The sequence below is a fragment of the Schistocerca gregaria genome, chromosome 1 (genome assembly GCF_023897955.1).
Source record: "Schistocerca gregaria isolate iqSchGreg1 chromosome 1, iqSchGreg1.2, whole genome shotgun sequence".
Classification (NCBI taxonomy): Eukaryota; Metazoa; Arthropoda; class Insecta; order Orthoptera; family Acrididae; genus Schistocerca; species Schistocerca gregaria.
Window position 1 is genome coordinate 991,590,284 of NC_064920.1, and position 16,336 is coordinate 991,606,619.

The window sequence follows — 16,336 nt, forward strand, 5'->3', positions numbered from 1 at the left end:
CACTATTGGGGAGCTACTTTCCCATCGTTTTTTCTCATGCTACATGCTACATGCTTTAATTAATGTCTTTTTAATATTTGACTGTGATACTGGAGTAATTAAGACATTCTCTTCAGGCAAGTCAATATACACACATCAAAAAAATGTTTGCATCACCTCGGTTCTGAGACTTCCGGAACCCGTACAGAAAATTGGAATAGAGATCGATATAAACATCATTTCCACCCTTTTTGTAGCGCATGAAAACCACACATTGCATGTTTTACCACCATACAGAGAGACCTTCAGAGGTAGTTGTCCAGATTGCTGTGCACACTGTTACCTCTAATACCCAGTAGCATGTCCTCTTGCATTGATGCATGCCTAAATTCGTTGTGGCATACTATCCACAAGTTTATCAAGGCACTGTTGGTCCAGATTGTCCCACTCCTCAGTGGAGATTCAGGGTAGATCCCTCACAGTGGTTGGTGGGTCACGTTGTCCATAAACAGCACTTTTCAATCTATCCCAGGCATGTTCGATAGGGTTCATGTCTGGACAACATGCTGGCCACTCTAATTGAGTGATGTCCTTATCATGAAGGAAGTCATTCACAAGAGGTGCACAATGAAGACGCAAATTTTTGCCTGTGAAGACGAGTGCCTCACCAATATGTTTTCACTCTCAGTTGGAGGATGGCATTCACGTATCATACAGCCATTACAGCGCCTTCCATGACCACCAGTGGCATACATCGGCCCCACATAATGCCACCCCAAAACATCAGGGCACCTCCATCTTGCTGCACTTGCTGGACAGTGTGTCTAAGGCATTCAGCCTGACCGGGTTGCCTCCAAACACGTCTCTGACTGGTTGAAGGCATATGCAACACACATCAGTGAAGAGAACATGATGCCAATCCTGAGCGGTCCATTCGGCATGTTGTTGGGCCTATCTGTACTGTTGTTTACAGTGGGAAACATCAGAACTTGTAAGTACCATAAAGTCAAAAGAAGAAATAATTAAAGTGCTTCAAACTGATATCGGAACTCTCAAAAAAGAGATTCAGTCTCTGACAGAAGAAAACACAAAGCTAAAAAGCAAATCGGCAAGCTGTGTATGTGAAAACCCATTACAGAATCAAACAAACAAATGGGAGGACTCATGTGCGCAAATTTCGCTGCCGAGCAAAAAACAAAACCATGTGCACATTCCGGCAAAAACAGTGGCAGAAAGCGAAACATGTGGAAATTCCGTAAACTCACGCATGCAAAGTCCGTTACTGAGAAGTAAACAGACCTGTGTAAGTTCGTATGTGCAAATCCCAGTGAAAACGGTGGCGGAAAACGAATCGTGCGGTAAATCTAAAAGTAAATATAACTGGAAAACTGTGATATAAGAAAAAAGATAAATGTGAAAGCAATCCAGCAAAACAGATTGTCAAAAGTGATTTCTTTGTGATTGGCGACTCGATATTAAAAATGTGGTGGTTCCGAACTGTAAAGTCGATGTTCGCCCTGGAATCCGACCACATCAGATTGTGAAACATTTCAATAACATTAGGAACACTGAAAAATCCAACCAAAACAACAACGATTCCAACACAAACTTTAATGGCGTGATAATTCACGTAGGGACCAACTCTATTAGAAGCAGCAGACAAGAAGAAATCATAAATGATATTCGTAATGTAATTCGGTCCGCCAAAGATTTGTATACAAACTCCAGAATTGTTATCAACGGAATTCTACAAAGAAGATCGGTGAGTAACGCGTATATAAACAAAATAAACACTGGCATCAGTGAACAGTGCGACGAACTTGGCGTTTTATTTGTTGACCCCAAATAAATTTCTCGACGACAAATGTCTAGGTAGGGATGGCTTGCACCTAAACAGACTAGGTGCAATTACTTTCAGCAAAATGCTCCTGAACTTATGTAAAATTATAAAAAATAAGGGAAACTAATACAGTCTGCAGGGGGTGACTATCCAAAAATACCATATGCAAACAAAAAACACAAGTGTAATCGTAATAAAGAAGCAGTTGAACCAACACAGAACGACATTAAAACGAAAAAAGTGGGAATGCAAATAGTGTTAGCAAAAATTACTTAACAGTTGTTCACCAAAATATATGTTCCCTAGCAAACAAGACCCAACAGCTAGAAGTGGAGCTGGAGTCTACAGAGTGCTCATTTGTTTGTCTCACTGAGCATTGGTGCAATGAGGCTGAAATTAATCAATTAGTTTTGCAGTCTTATAATTTAGCGTGTGCATACTGTAGGACTTCTATGAAGTGTGGAGGGCGTTGTATTTATGTAAAACAAAATTATCAGTATAAGACCAGAAGCGACTTATGTGTAATCAGTGAAGAGCAACATTTTGAACTGGCAGCAGTTGAAATCAGAGACAAATACAGGTGTAAGAATTTGATTATCTTATGTATATACAGATCTCCCAGTGGAGACTTCAACATCTTTCTCTCTAAACTTAATCATGTTCTTGACAAGATATCCACTCCAAAGAACCACATTCTCATATGTGGAGACCTAAATGTAGATAAACTGAATCCTGATGCTACATGGGACTCATTACTAAGTCTTGCTCAAAGTTTCAATCTAGTTCCAATGGTTAACAGTGCAACAAGAATAACAAAATACTCAAAGACAGCTGTTGATCAGGTATTAACAGATTTAGGCAAAGAAAACTGTGAGGTGGTGGTAGCAGAGCTAGGATTATCTGATCACTCAGGTCAAATCATTACTATAAAAGTGGCTCCAGAAGAAACAAAGAAAAGGCATATTTACAGACGAATTTTTTCTAAACAAAATAGATATGAGTTTGCCAAACAGATAGCAGGACTAACATGGGACTCAGTATACTCAGAGGTAGATGCAAATGAAAAATTCAAAAATTTCATGACATTGTTTAAATTAAATTTTGAAGAAACATTTCCCAAAGTGTTATGTCCATTATCAACAGCAGGAAAAAACAAGTGGATCACAAAAGGCATCAAAAAATCGTCTGAAACACTAAAGTACCTGAGCTCCATTAAACACAGCCAAACTAATCCTGCTTTCTCACTCTTTTATAAAAGATACAGGAAAACATATAGGAAAATATTGCTTGCAGCAAAGAGAGCTCATAACTCCAAACTGGTGCTCTCTGCTGAAAACAAAAGTAAGGCAGTTTGGAAAATTGTAAAGCAGGAAACTGGTACCAGGAAAGTGAATCTGTCAAACCTGAAAATCAAAGAGGAAGGGACTGTAATAAAAGACCCTATATATTTGGCAAACTATATAAATGATTATTTTAGTAGCATAGGAAAAAAATTACAGGAAAATTTTTCAACAGCCCCTCAGGTCAAAAAGCCAAATAATGGTGTATCACACTCGATGGTGTTATTCCCTACAACACAGGAAGTCTACAAAGCAGTCAGCAAACTGAAAAACAAAAACTCAGCTGGTCTGGATGAAGTCCCCATTTTTATAATTAAGGACGGTATCAAGAGCCTACTTCCACCTTTAGTTGATATTATAAATCAATCTTTCAAGCAGGGCTACTTTCCAGACTATTTAAAATATGCTAAATTACTACCTCTCTTCAAAAAAGGTGATGCAGGAAAAATTAAAAATTATAGGCCAATTTCTCTACTCTCATGCTTTGCAAAAATATTAGAAACTATTATGAAAGATAGGCTAATGAATTATTTAAATAAATACAACTTACTGTCTGTTGACCAGTTTGGATTTCGATCAGGGAAAAGCACAGAATCAGCAACAGCACACCTCACAAATCACATTCTAGAAGCGTTAGATAAAGGGAACTACACAACAGGTATATTTCTTGATCTAACTAAAGCGTTTGATACAGTAGACCACAACATATTGTTAAATAAGTTAGATGAACTGGGAATAAGGGGACTTGTGAAAAAGTGGTTCCAGTCATATCTAAAAAATAAAGACAGATAACTGAAATCTCACATATTTCAAGTCGCTCAAACTATATTGTAAAGTATACTTCAGACCCAAATTATGTAAATATAGGTATCCCACAGGGTAGTGTCCTTGGCCCAATACTATTCCTCATTTACATAAATGACTTCCCACAGACCATCAAGCATGGACAAACAATATTGTTTGCAGATGACTCAAATGAACTAATCAATGACAAATCACCAGATGCACTGAAAGAAAAAGCCGAACAAACACTAAACAGTGTACGTGAGTGGGCATCCAATAATAAACTAACACTAAATTTAAAAAAAAAACAAATGCTGTAAACTTCTATGTCTGCAAAAAACCACACTATAATAACTTTAAGTTAAACGATGAAACTATAGAATGTGTAGACTACACAAAATTTCTTGGTATGCATGTTGATAATCAGTTAAAGTGGGAGGAACATATTAAAATACTTAGTAACAGAATCGCTACAGCATGCTATGCTCTCAGAATTCTGACTGCAGTGTGTGATACTACATGTGTCAGATCTGTATATTTTTCTTATATCCACTCTGTTATTACCTATGGAATAATATTTTGGGGAGTCAACAGTAAAAATATTCAAATAGTTTTCAAATTACAGAAAAGAGCAATTCGTATAATAACCAAGAATGGCAGTAGGGCTCACTGCCTTGAACATTTCCAAAAGCTGGAAATCCTAACTGTCCCCTGTGAATACATTTTTCAAAGTATTATGTATGTAAAGAAAAATATTGACTGTTATGTTAAAAATTAATTAGTACACAGCTATGGAACCAGAAACCAATACAATCTGCACCTAGAGAGAAAAAATAAAGTTAAAACGCAGCAGAGCTTGTTGTACAATACTGTTAAATTGTATAATAAATTACCCCAAAATATAAAAGATATTGACACAATTGGACAGTTCAAAACAAAACTAAAAAAATTTTTACTAAATAAAAGTTATTATGCAGTAATGTACTATCTGAATTAAAACATGTAGTGAAATTAAAGTAGCCTGCATTGTAATACACGAGGAAATAATTAAAATATGAAATCCCAAGTTTTACAGTACTATAAGAAAATTACATAAGGATATAAAACTAATGTAACATACTTTAAAAATTTGTGTAAATATTAATTTTATGTGCATAATTTGTAGGTATATTGTATTGTATATGATTTTGCTGACGAAATCCACACAATGTAAATTGTTACATGGATTAATAAAGAAATCAAATCAAATCAAGTTCCTGCCTCTCTGTATCTCCTCCATGTCCAAGCAACATCATTTCAGTTCACTCCAAGACACCTGGACACTTCCCTTGTTGAGAGTCCTTCCTGGTGCAAAGTAACAATGCGGATGTGATCGAACCACGGTATTGGCTATCTAGGCATGGGTGAACTACAGACAACATGAGCCGTGTGCCTCCTTCCTGGTAGAATGACTGGAATTGTTTGGCTGTTGGACCCCCTTCGTCTAATAGGCACTGCTCATGTACAGTTGTTTACATCTTAGGGTGGGTTTAGTCACATCTCTGAACAGTCAAAGGGACTGTGTCTGAGACATAATATCCACAGTCAACGTCTATCTTCAGGAGTTCTGGAAACCGGGGTGATGCAAAACTTTTTTAGATGTGTGTACTTTAACAAAGGTTCACCTTCAACTTACTGAGGTAAAATCTCTACAGGTGCTATCTGAATAACCAGTTGGGAGAGTTCATTCAGTATTCTTCTGAAATCACTCACCATCTCAATCCACTTGGTGTTTACCAGCTTAATATGTTCAACATAACCTTCCTAATTCCCAGATCCTTAAATCACCTTGCCATACATTATGTTGCTTTATCTGATAACAAATGTTTTATTCTCCTTACTTGCTTTAAACAATGATCTCTCAGTTTCAGTATGATACTATGAGTTATGGCTTTGTATAACAGGATAGAATCCATTCAGGTGTAACTTCTTATGTTAATGTTTCTTGTGTTGCAATTACCTACACCGTCACCCTATCAATATCCATTTTTATCATTGCAATTGTAATTGAACATTGCAGATTAGTAGCTTGTATTTATACCCAGGTTGTTTGTCAATTTTCTGCATATTTGTCAGGGGATATTGTTTGCCTGGTTGTTTCATCTTCCTTACTTCTAGGAAACATCATACATGTGTCTGTATTTTTGCCTGCAACAGATTTTATCTCCTCCTTGAAGTGGTTTTCTTACTTGTTTCAGATGGAACCTGTCTTGTGCCAGTCTTTTCCTGTGAAATGACTACTATTACTTAGCGACAACGACTGTTAGGTTCACAAACATGGTTTATTTTGCCAGTTACATACAAACAACTAATAACATGAACATACTCTCCTTATGGTTCTGTGCCAAATTTGGTTCTGTTTGATACATGGATCTTCTTAGCTACGAAGTCCAGCAATCATGAAACTTCACCGTGGATCGAGCTCCTTCACACGCTGCACCACTCTGCAGACTCCAGCCCCCTGTCTGCTCTGATGTCCCCAGAATTTCTCGAACATAAATCACCACACCAATCTGAATAGAACCTAATTTTCTTTTACTATAACTATTATTACTTATACCTAGTCTTCCGCGATTCAATTCTGAGCCTTATATATATTTCTGTGAGTACCAACACACACGATCTCACTTCAGCAATAAGAGTGTATATCAACAACTCCCATTGACCACCATGCACATTTGCACCTTATGCTACCTTCACTAAAGCAGACAGCTGCCTGTAGGAGCCAAGTGGCCTCTGGACCTAGGCAGCAGACACCATCTACACCGACATGAGCCACTATTTGCGGCCAGGTACACCACCCAGTGCATTCAATTGCTGCTAGCAGAACCTTCTCCACATCAGACATGACGCTGTGGCAAGCAGACAGATTAGACTCTGCTCTGCCTTTCTGAGCTGCCTACTGTTTCCCTGAGGGGCTCCATCCACCTAACCTTGGAGCTCATAGTGACAAGCAGTCACACCCTCTACATTTGTTCAGACCTCTTAGGAAGACTAGTCTCTGTCCCATTGAATGAGGGACTCATGCTGGCTCATATGTACTTTCAGCAATTGGCAATACCTCAGACTTTATTTTATGGCATAACACAACAGCTGTGTGACCAGTACCAACTTTCACCTGCTGCCCAGAAATTTTCAATCTTGCCACTGTCAGACATTCACCAAAAATCAAGTGTTAACTGGCCAGGACAAAGAAATCAGAAAGCATTGTGATATCTGAGATCCCAGGTGATGCTTTAGCCACCAGAGGTGCCAAAGCCTTCATCTTAGATACTCCACACCCCCACAGCCAGGATAGCAGCCTAAAGCCTACTGGTTGTGGCCAATGCAGATGTTTATGGACAGTGGCCAGTTCCCCCTGTATCCATATACAACGGGTGTAGTCCCTATCCATCTTTAATCAAATTAAAATACAACAAATATAACACTAACTCAACCAGTCACCAAATTCAATCTAAGTACTATTTCTGTGCTGTTCCAGGTATTCACTGAACTCTAAAGTTGGCTCACACGATACAGTGCAGTAAAAATTATGCAAACATTTGGAATAAGTTGTTCAGTGCTACTCACTGAGTTAAACATACCGATACATCACAGAACCACATGAGAATAAAACTGCTTCAACTGCTGGCACATCCAGTTTAATCACGGTTATAACTTCGAAGTTTCTAAGGCGTTAAGACAATACCTTAATGTTTTTCATTAGATTTGTGTAATCAAATGGAGAGGGGGGGGGAGGAGTAATTTATTAAGAAATTTTTCTTTAAAGTAGAAGGAATTACCAAGCAGATCTAATTATTTTTATTAAGTGTTAGAGCCTTTATCACTAAGGAAATGGTCAAAAATTTTTGTAGGAGTATATAGAGTGGTACATGAAATGATCCAACATCAGTTGCTATTATGTGTTATCTTGGCATTGAGATTAGTTTCTTTGATTTCCGAATGCACTGTTTATGTACTGTTCCAAGATGAGTGACAAAGGAAGACTGACTGTTAACAGTACATCAAAACTTTGTTATTTTCTTATGAAATGAGTATTGCTGTGCTGTCACATACAGTTTCTTGCACATTTTAAAACTTGATGGTTGCCCTAATTTAAAACAATAAATAGCCTTTATGAAGAATTTAATAGTAATGGTTCTATGGTTAAGAGGAAGTGTGAAAGGTCTGCCAGTGTTCATTCCCCACAGAATGTTGAAGCTGTCAGAGTAGTATTGCTGAGAAAAGCACGCAAATCAACAAGAAAAACAGCAACACCGACTGGTATTTCTAGAAGATCTGTTTAGCAAATTTTAAAAACTGATTTTCATTTGTATCCATACAAAATAGGTGTTGTCTAAATTAATAAAGGACAGCAAACTTCGAACATTGACATACACTGAATGGGCTGTGAATCAAGGTGTATTGTTGAACAATACAAGGTGTATTGTTGAATCTGGTTTTCAGATGAGGCAAATTTTCAGACTGATGGCGGTGCACAAAATGTGCGCTTTTGGGCTTCTGAGAATCCAGACTTGCTTCATGAAAAGTATGGGACACTATCTAAACTCGTGGAGTAATAGGGCCATTCTTTTTCAAACACACAGTGAACTGTGAACATTATCTAAACATGTTATGTAATAATTTTGTTCCTCATCTTACTGCAAAAGAGTTTCAATTGGAAAACCAGTGGCTCACATAGGATGGGGTCAAACCACACACACACACCTAATGTTGTCCTTAGACTTCTTGCATGGAACATTTAAGGCAGATATCACTTCAGACAGATTACCTAATTGTTTTGTGTGTGTGAGTAAAACTAGCTCTCAAACAATCCTAATTTGAACCAATGTTTTTTTTTCTGTGGGTTTTTCTAAAGGAAATGATTTTCCCTCATAAGGAACTCTACTAACACTGGACTAGCTGTTTGGAAAGTAATAAATAGCTTTAGGGATTGTAAGGACAGATCTACTAGTGATTTTACTATAAACCATAAAGGGCGTATCATGAAACTTCAATGTCAGATTGCAAATGTTTTTAATGAGTACTTTTCTTCTGTTGGAAAATCTGTCAATGACCATTTTAAGAATCTTCAGTATAGATATAAGGGCATTCCAATCAAACAAAGCATATACTTGGCCCCAACCAATAGCAAGGAAATCCAAACCATAGTAAGGTCATTAAAAAATACAAAATCAGCAGGCTATGATGGATTGTCTATCACTGAAAAGATGCATAGACAACATATCTGATGCCATGGCCACAGCAGTAAATGATGTAATTGCATCAGGTTGTTTCCCAGATAGTCTAAAGATAGCACAAGTAACCCCGATTTACAAGAAAGGTGATAAATCAAAAATTGAGAACTACCGTCCCCTCTCAATCTTACCTGCATTTTCTAAGGTAGTTGAGAAAGTTATTTATACTAGATTAATGACATTCCTGAGTCAACACAATTTAATACTTGAAAATCAGAATGGCTTTATGAAAAACAAGTCAACTTCAGTAGCCGCAGCACAATTAATAGACAAAATAATAACTGCCATAGAGAATAAGGAGTATGTAACTGGAGTGTTCCTTGATCTAGAAAAAGCTTTTGATTGTGTCAACATCACCATATTACTTGACAAGCTATGGAACCTGGGTATTAGAGGAACTGGCTATGATCTAATAAAATCCTATATGTGCAATAGAAAACAATTTGTCTTGCTTAAAACAAAAAGTGGGTCTTTCAAATCTAAAATTACTGATATCGAATATGGAGTGCCTCAAGGTTCTGTCTTGGGACCCCTTCTTTTCTTAATTTATGTTAATGACATACAGTATTGTTCCCCTAACTGTAAAAAAATATTGTATGCAGATGATACATCAATTGTGTGTAGACACGAAGACTATGACAGTCTGGAGGTGCTGTGCAACAGTGTAAGTAATGAAATAGTGAAGTATTTTAATGAAAGCCATCTAAATGTAAGTGCTTCAAAGACTGCAATGATGGAATTTAACACAAGGAAACAAATAGAATTTGGTATGAAATTATCCATAGGAAATGACATTTTGAAAAAAGAAAAATGGATAAAGTTCTTGGGAATTACAATCCAGGACAGCCTCAAATGGGACATGCATATCGATTCCTTAGCCTGTAAGCTGTCGAAGAATGTATTTGCTATAAATATGATGAGCAAATATTGTAAGGATATGGGTGTACTAAAAACTGCTTATCATGCACTATTCTCATCAAATTTAAACTATGCTGTAGAAATATGGGGTGCAACAACTCAAGCCAACCTAAGCACATTATTAATACTACAGAAAAAAGTTATCAGAATTATTTGTGGTGCCAAACCCAGAGAATCATGTCGAAATCTGTTCCCAAAATTAGGAGTGCTTACCATTATAGGTTTATACATACTGAAAGTTATATTGCTCGTTAAAACAATAAATCCAAATTTCAACTGTGACCTGCACCAGTACGATACAAGGCAAAAGTTCAGATACCATGTAAATAGCCACAGAACAGCTTTATATGAAAAAAATGCACTTTATGCTGGGCTGAAGCTAGCTAATGCCCTACCAAAAAGTTTCACAACCCTTCCTAGTAACAAATTAAAAGATCAGCTAAAAAAAATTCTAATTGAAAACCCTTTTTATTCCTTAGACGAGTACTATATCTATATGAAAAGTGCTTCATAAGTATGTCAAGCTCATAGTTTAAAGTAACTTACAACTAATACGATGTTGATAACAACAATATTTGTAATATTGTGATTGTATACTACCAAATGTAAAATGCATCAAATGTAAAATTTATTAATAAAAAAAACCATTAGTTTTAAAATTTATAAACTGACGTATTCAGAAGAATAATCTATATGGTGTCCTGAAACTTTATTATTTCTAGGGATTGTATTTGATTATTCGATGTTGAATAAATATTATTATTATTATTATTATTGTACAGTGATGAAACTGTGATTTCTGATAACTGAGGGATGCAACAAGGTATCCAAGGATATGTGTCAGTGTGTAATTCAAAACATGAGAGTTTGTGTTAAAGAAGTTCGTAGACATGGTGGTGGTCATACTAAATACACTATAAGCCATACATAATCATCAGGCATATTGTTAACATGTTTTATTTTACATTTTTACAGAAACAAATGATGGATCATTTCATGTCACACTGCATTTCATTTGTATCTGTGCCATGGCACAGTTGAGTAATGGAGATAATAAACACTTTTCCTTCTAGTATAATACTAGTACTTGTGAATTTTACTGTTGTTACTCAGTTGAGATTGGATAATAGCAACAGAACTTATTAGGCAGTAACTGTATTGTAAGGTATGGCCGCCACTCTTATGAACTGCATATTTTATTATTCAATCCTTCATTGTGTTCCATAGATTCCATCATGGAGGAGGACCTACAAATGAACAAGATGGGTTATGTGTTGACAAAGAAAGGTAGATGTCTACATTGTCATTCATCTCAAGGGAAAAATCACCTGGGACATAAAACATGTTATTTAAATTTTTTTTTCACTCTGGATAAGATATTGCCTCAGTCCATTCACCAACTGAGCTATCAGCACATCAAAACATCCATGAAGAACTGAGTTAGAGACCTACATAGTAGTGTGTAGAACCCCTCAACCGAGATGACAGCAGTGACACATTGTGACAAGGACTCCACAAGACACAAAAAGTATTGATGATCCATCTTTATCTATTACCACTCAACTACCACACACGACTGAAGGAGGCTGGTGAAAGTATTTCCAAGTTGACATCCCAGATATATTCAATGAGACTGAGGTCAGATGACTTGGATGACCACACAAGCAACTTCATGTTATGGAGTCTAAACCATTCTTTTTACAGTTAAGGATTGGTACAGGCTGTATTGTCTTGTTAAGCATACAGATTGGCTGCAGATTACTGTTAAGTGAACAATCGGAAGCACATGATTGATTAGTAGGTTCCTGTGTAGTCTGCCAATGAGAGGAAATTGCAGGTGAATAAGGTACACATTGCCCCCCCCCCCCCTTTTAAGTGTACTCCAAGCAATAATACCTCCACCACTTGCCTGAATGTTGCCTTAGTGACCAGCAGGATATATCACATCACACTAGTTTTTATACCATTAGCATGTAGTGTTTCAAGCAGTGATTGCAGTGGTCAACAACAATGGAAATTCATGAGTGAGCCACACATAGCATAAGGGAAACGGAACTGATCACCTATAGTAAACTAGTGTGTGGAGCATAGAAACACACATCAAAAAATAGTATTCTCATTAACTTTCCAGCTCTTAGTCTTTTCCACATTCACAAACACAGCCATACAACATCCAAATGTACACTCCCACAACTGTAGTGGGACTGATTCTTGACAATCGATTGTTGAAAGCAGTTGCTTTGGCTGATGGACATGGGGAGAGTGTGGGGAAGAATACATGATGCAAGGAGGTGACAGCAGGATAAAGGTAGGTAGATTTCATGACAAACAATACAAACAATGTGCAGCTTGCAGAGTTTGCAGAGTTTAAAGCATAAGTAGGATTTAGAGAGGGGAAGATGGAGGGAGGGGAAAAAAGGAGATGAGAGAGAGAGACAGAGAGGGGACAAAGAGAGAAGTGTTTAGTGTGTGTGTGTGTGTGGGGGGGGGGAGAGAGAGAGAGAGAGAGAGAGAGAGAGAGAGAGAGAGAGAGAGAGAGAGAGAGAGAGAGAGAATGCCCACATGGCAAGGGGGAATCGGCATTGCCACACTGTGGTGACCCACAAACTTGATCATCCAGTTGTTGAACATGCTGCTCAGCACAACACAGATTAATTCAAGAGCTACTTCACTAAGTGAGCCATTTGGATACTCCCTTCCAACACTAGTTTCTCTGAACTATACAGGGGGAATTCTCTCTCCAGCATATCCTGCGCTCTTGCAATCGTTCTGCACTAAGTCTCCACTAACCTATTTTCCACTGTCTCTCCTTGCCTTTCTCTTCTGTCCACAACATTCTTTTCCCATCCAGATCGTGTACTGCCTTGTGCCTCCCCCCTTCCCTGCTCGAAATGCAGACCCTCTCTTCCCCCTCCCCTTTTCACCCCATCTTTGTCTCCCTCTTCATCTCCACCTTTCTCTGGTCTCTGCACTCCCCCTCTCACTCACTCTATATACTTATATGCTTTACCCAATGACTTCCTTACGTTTTGTGCAGTCACTGAGACATCTATCGGAAGACCTGCCTCATTCTTTCCCACAATACCCTCCCTGCCTTCATAAGTGCAGGCAACTGCTTTTAATAATCACTAATCAGGCTCACTGGAGCTGTGGGATTGTACATTTAAGTGTTTGTGTGTAGTTTTACTAGAAAAAGAGCAAGGGTGTAAACAGTAGTGTGAAAACTGTTTTATGTTAAGTGTTTCTAAACTACACACATTGGGACGCTATAGATGATTTGTGTCATTACTTTGACATCTCCATGATGGTGTCATTTGTATAACTTTAAGACAAGATTGTTTCAAATGGTGTAGCTCCTCATCGGTTGTTATTGCTCACAGCTGAAGTGGTAAGTGATTTGTTGCACTGTAGTTCAATTTGCAATAGCCAACAGTGAAACTGCAGGTTTTGTCTGCAGCAGTTGATGATGTAACAGTAGTTTTCCCTGAAATGAAGCATTCACGGTATACCCTGACCTCATGGTATGTGAAAAGCCCAGTGCTTGTATGACTTCACAGATGGAGTGTCCTGTGTGTTGGATACCATTAATTGGCTACAATAATATGCAGTGACACTGCATGTCCTGCCTTTCCTGCACTTGACTGTCATGCAATTATTCAGTAAAATGTCTAATGACATCCCAACCCTGTGACATAAGTTATTTCATTCAGCATGGTGACAGCAGTGTTCTTTTGAGCTGTGAAACTACTGTTAATTGTGATTGCTCATGAATTTATTTCCTTCAGTCAGCATGAATGTACTACTTATTGAAAAGTTACTAGAACTATATGAAAACAGTCCCACCTTGTTAGATGATCAATGACTTCTATAATATCACAAGGAAAGAGTAGTGGTTGGAGGTAACATGAGCAGTGTTTTAAGATCTTGTTATCTTTTATTCAAGATACATCATTGATATTTGTTCTAAAAGTCTGCAGCAGGTGTGCATGTGTGTGTCGACTGCGTAACTGTTCTGTGGGCCAGTTATCTTGTCCTTTGTACAAGTTCAGTAGAGCTTGTGCAGTTGAAATGTCTTCACTGTGTGTATTCCTTACCGTGTCAAATTGCTCAGTCATTTTCCTTTGGAAACTGCAAATATAAAACCTCAACAGTGGAGCACTGGAATGCAATGTAGTATGTGTTAATTAAATACTCTGACACATGACATTGCTGTTCTCTACATCTACATCTACATCCATACTCCGCAAGCCACCTGACGGTGTGTGGCGGAGGGTACCCTGAGTACCTCTATCGGTTCTCCCTTCTATTCCAGTCTCGTATTGTACGTGGAAAGAAGGATTGTCGGTATGCTTCTGTGTGGGCTCTAATCTCTCTGATTTTATCCTCATGGTCTCTTCGCGAGATATACGTAGGAGGGAGCAATATACTGCTTGACTCTTCGGTGAAGGTATGTTCTCGAAACTTTAACAAAAGCCCGTACCGAGCTACTGAGCGTCTCTCCTGCAGAGTCTTCCACTGGAGTTTATCTATCATCTCCGTAACGCTTTCGCAATTACTAAATGATCCTGTAACGAAGCGCGCTGCTCTCCGTTGGATCTTCTCTATCTCTTCTATCAACCCTACCTGGTGCGGATCCCACACTGCTGAGCAGTATTCAAGCATTGGGCGAACAAGCGTACTGTAACCTACTTCCTTTGTTGTCGGATTGCATTTCCTTAAGATTCTGTTTATGGGCAATTTATTCCCACTGCATTTATAATCTTGATGACGACAGATTCTGTTCACTGATAGTCTTTGAATATATACACTGTAATAAATGTTCCTGTACATACACATACACAGTTGAGGATTCAGCACTTCATTTATGCTCACCTGCCATTGTCATTACATTAGCATAGTTTTTGACAATTCTGATATTACCCCTCCATAGTACACTTCACACTACTTTCTGTTATCATTGCGGTACTCTTTCAACTTTGTAGTCAACAAAACTTCCTTGGCTTCTAAGAGAGCTATCATTTCTAATTTAATAGAAAAGCTTCTGACTGCAGCTGGTATCTCTTCACAGTTACTGCCAATCAGGACATAAGTAACAAATGCTCGAGTACCTTCATGGCAAACGTCGTCGTCAAAAATGGCTGAATGTTTATTGCCCGACTCCAGTGGTTTGCTCTTGTCACAAATATTTAGTAATTAAGTGCCTTTTTTCTAATAGTGGCCATATTTTTTATAGCTTAGAATTTATCTTATTATCACATCTTAAGTGAAATATCAAGCAGTCACAGTTAGAAGAGTGTTGGTTTATATCACAATGGTCCTCTTCAGTGCTAAATCTTGTCTTTTGCTACTGAAATTTACACATAGTGAACGTTGCAGAGTTATGATTTCAGCACTAACATAATGGGTAATTTGCTTGAAGATGATAAATATACAGGCAATGGAGAATTTAGTGAAGATGATGATTTTCTTGAAGAAGAACGGACACAGACTTTGAAGCAGCAACTGAGGAACTGGAAGAATAATTCCTGGGTGACTGAGCAGTTCTCACATAGATTATATCAACCGTGTCTTAAGAAGACTCTACTCATGGTGCATGTAAAATACCCTTTGAGTTGCAATAATTTGTAACTAGTACATAGCATAAATGACATTTTCAGGTGTAAAGTTGTCATTATAAAGTATACAACAGGACATTTTGTACATATTTTGTGTGTAACCTACATGTGGAGATCTAATGATTGTAATTAACTAGTGCATAATTTGTAAATAACAAAGTTCTTTAAAGATCAAAATGTAGGAAATCACAGCCCATCACCCTGTTCAGGCTCCAGTATTATCAAATTGTCAGGGTTGTGATCTAGTCGTAAAGTGCATGCCTGGAAGCTGGGAGGTTGCAGGATCAAATCTCAGATGGACCACGGATTTTTCAGTTTTTGTTTTCACTTCTTAATGAAATGACAAGTCACCAGAAACAACTCGTGGTTCAGATTCCGCATTAAACTGTAGGTCATCTTTCTGGAGTCAGATAACTGGAGTACATTAGGGACATTCAAGTTACTGAAGTAACATGTGACGACTTGCACTAGACAATTGAGGCACATTAAAGGATCATCTTATTTCATTAATGTTTCAGTTACAGAAATTAAAACAAATCGCGTTCTCTGAATTGTGAACAGTTAGTTCTTAGATTTCAATTTTGA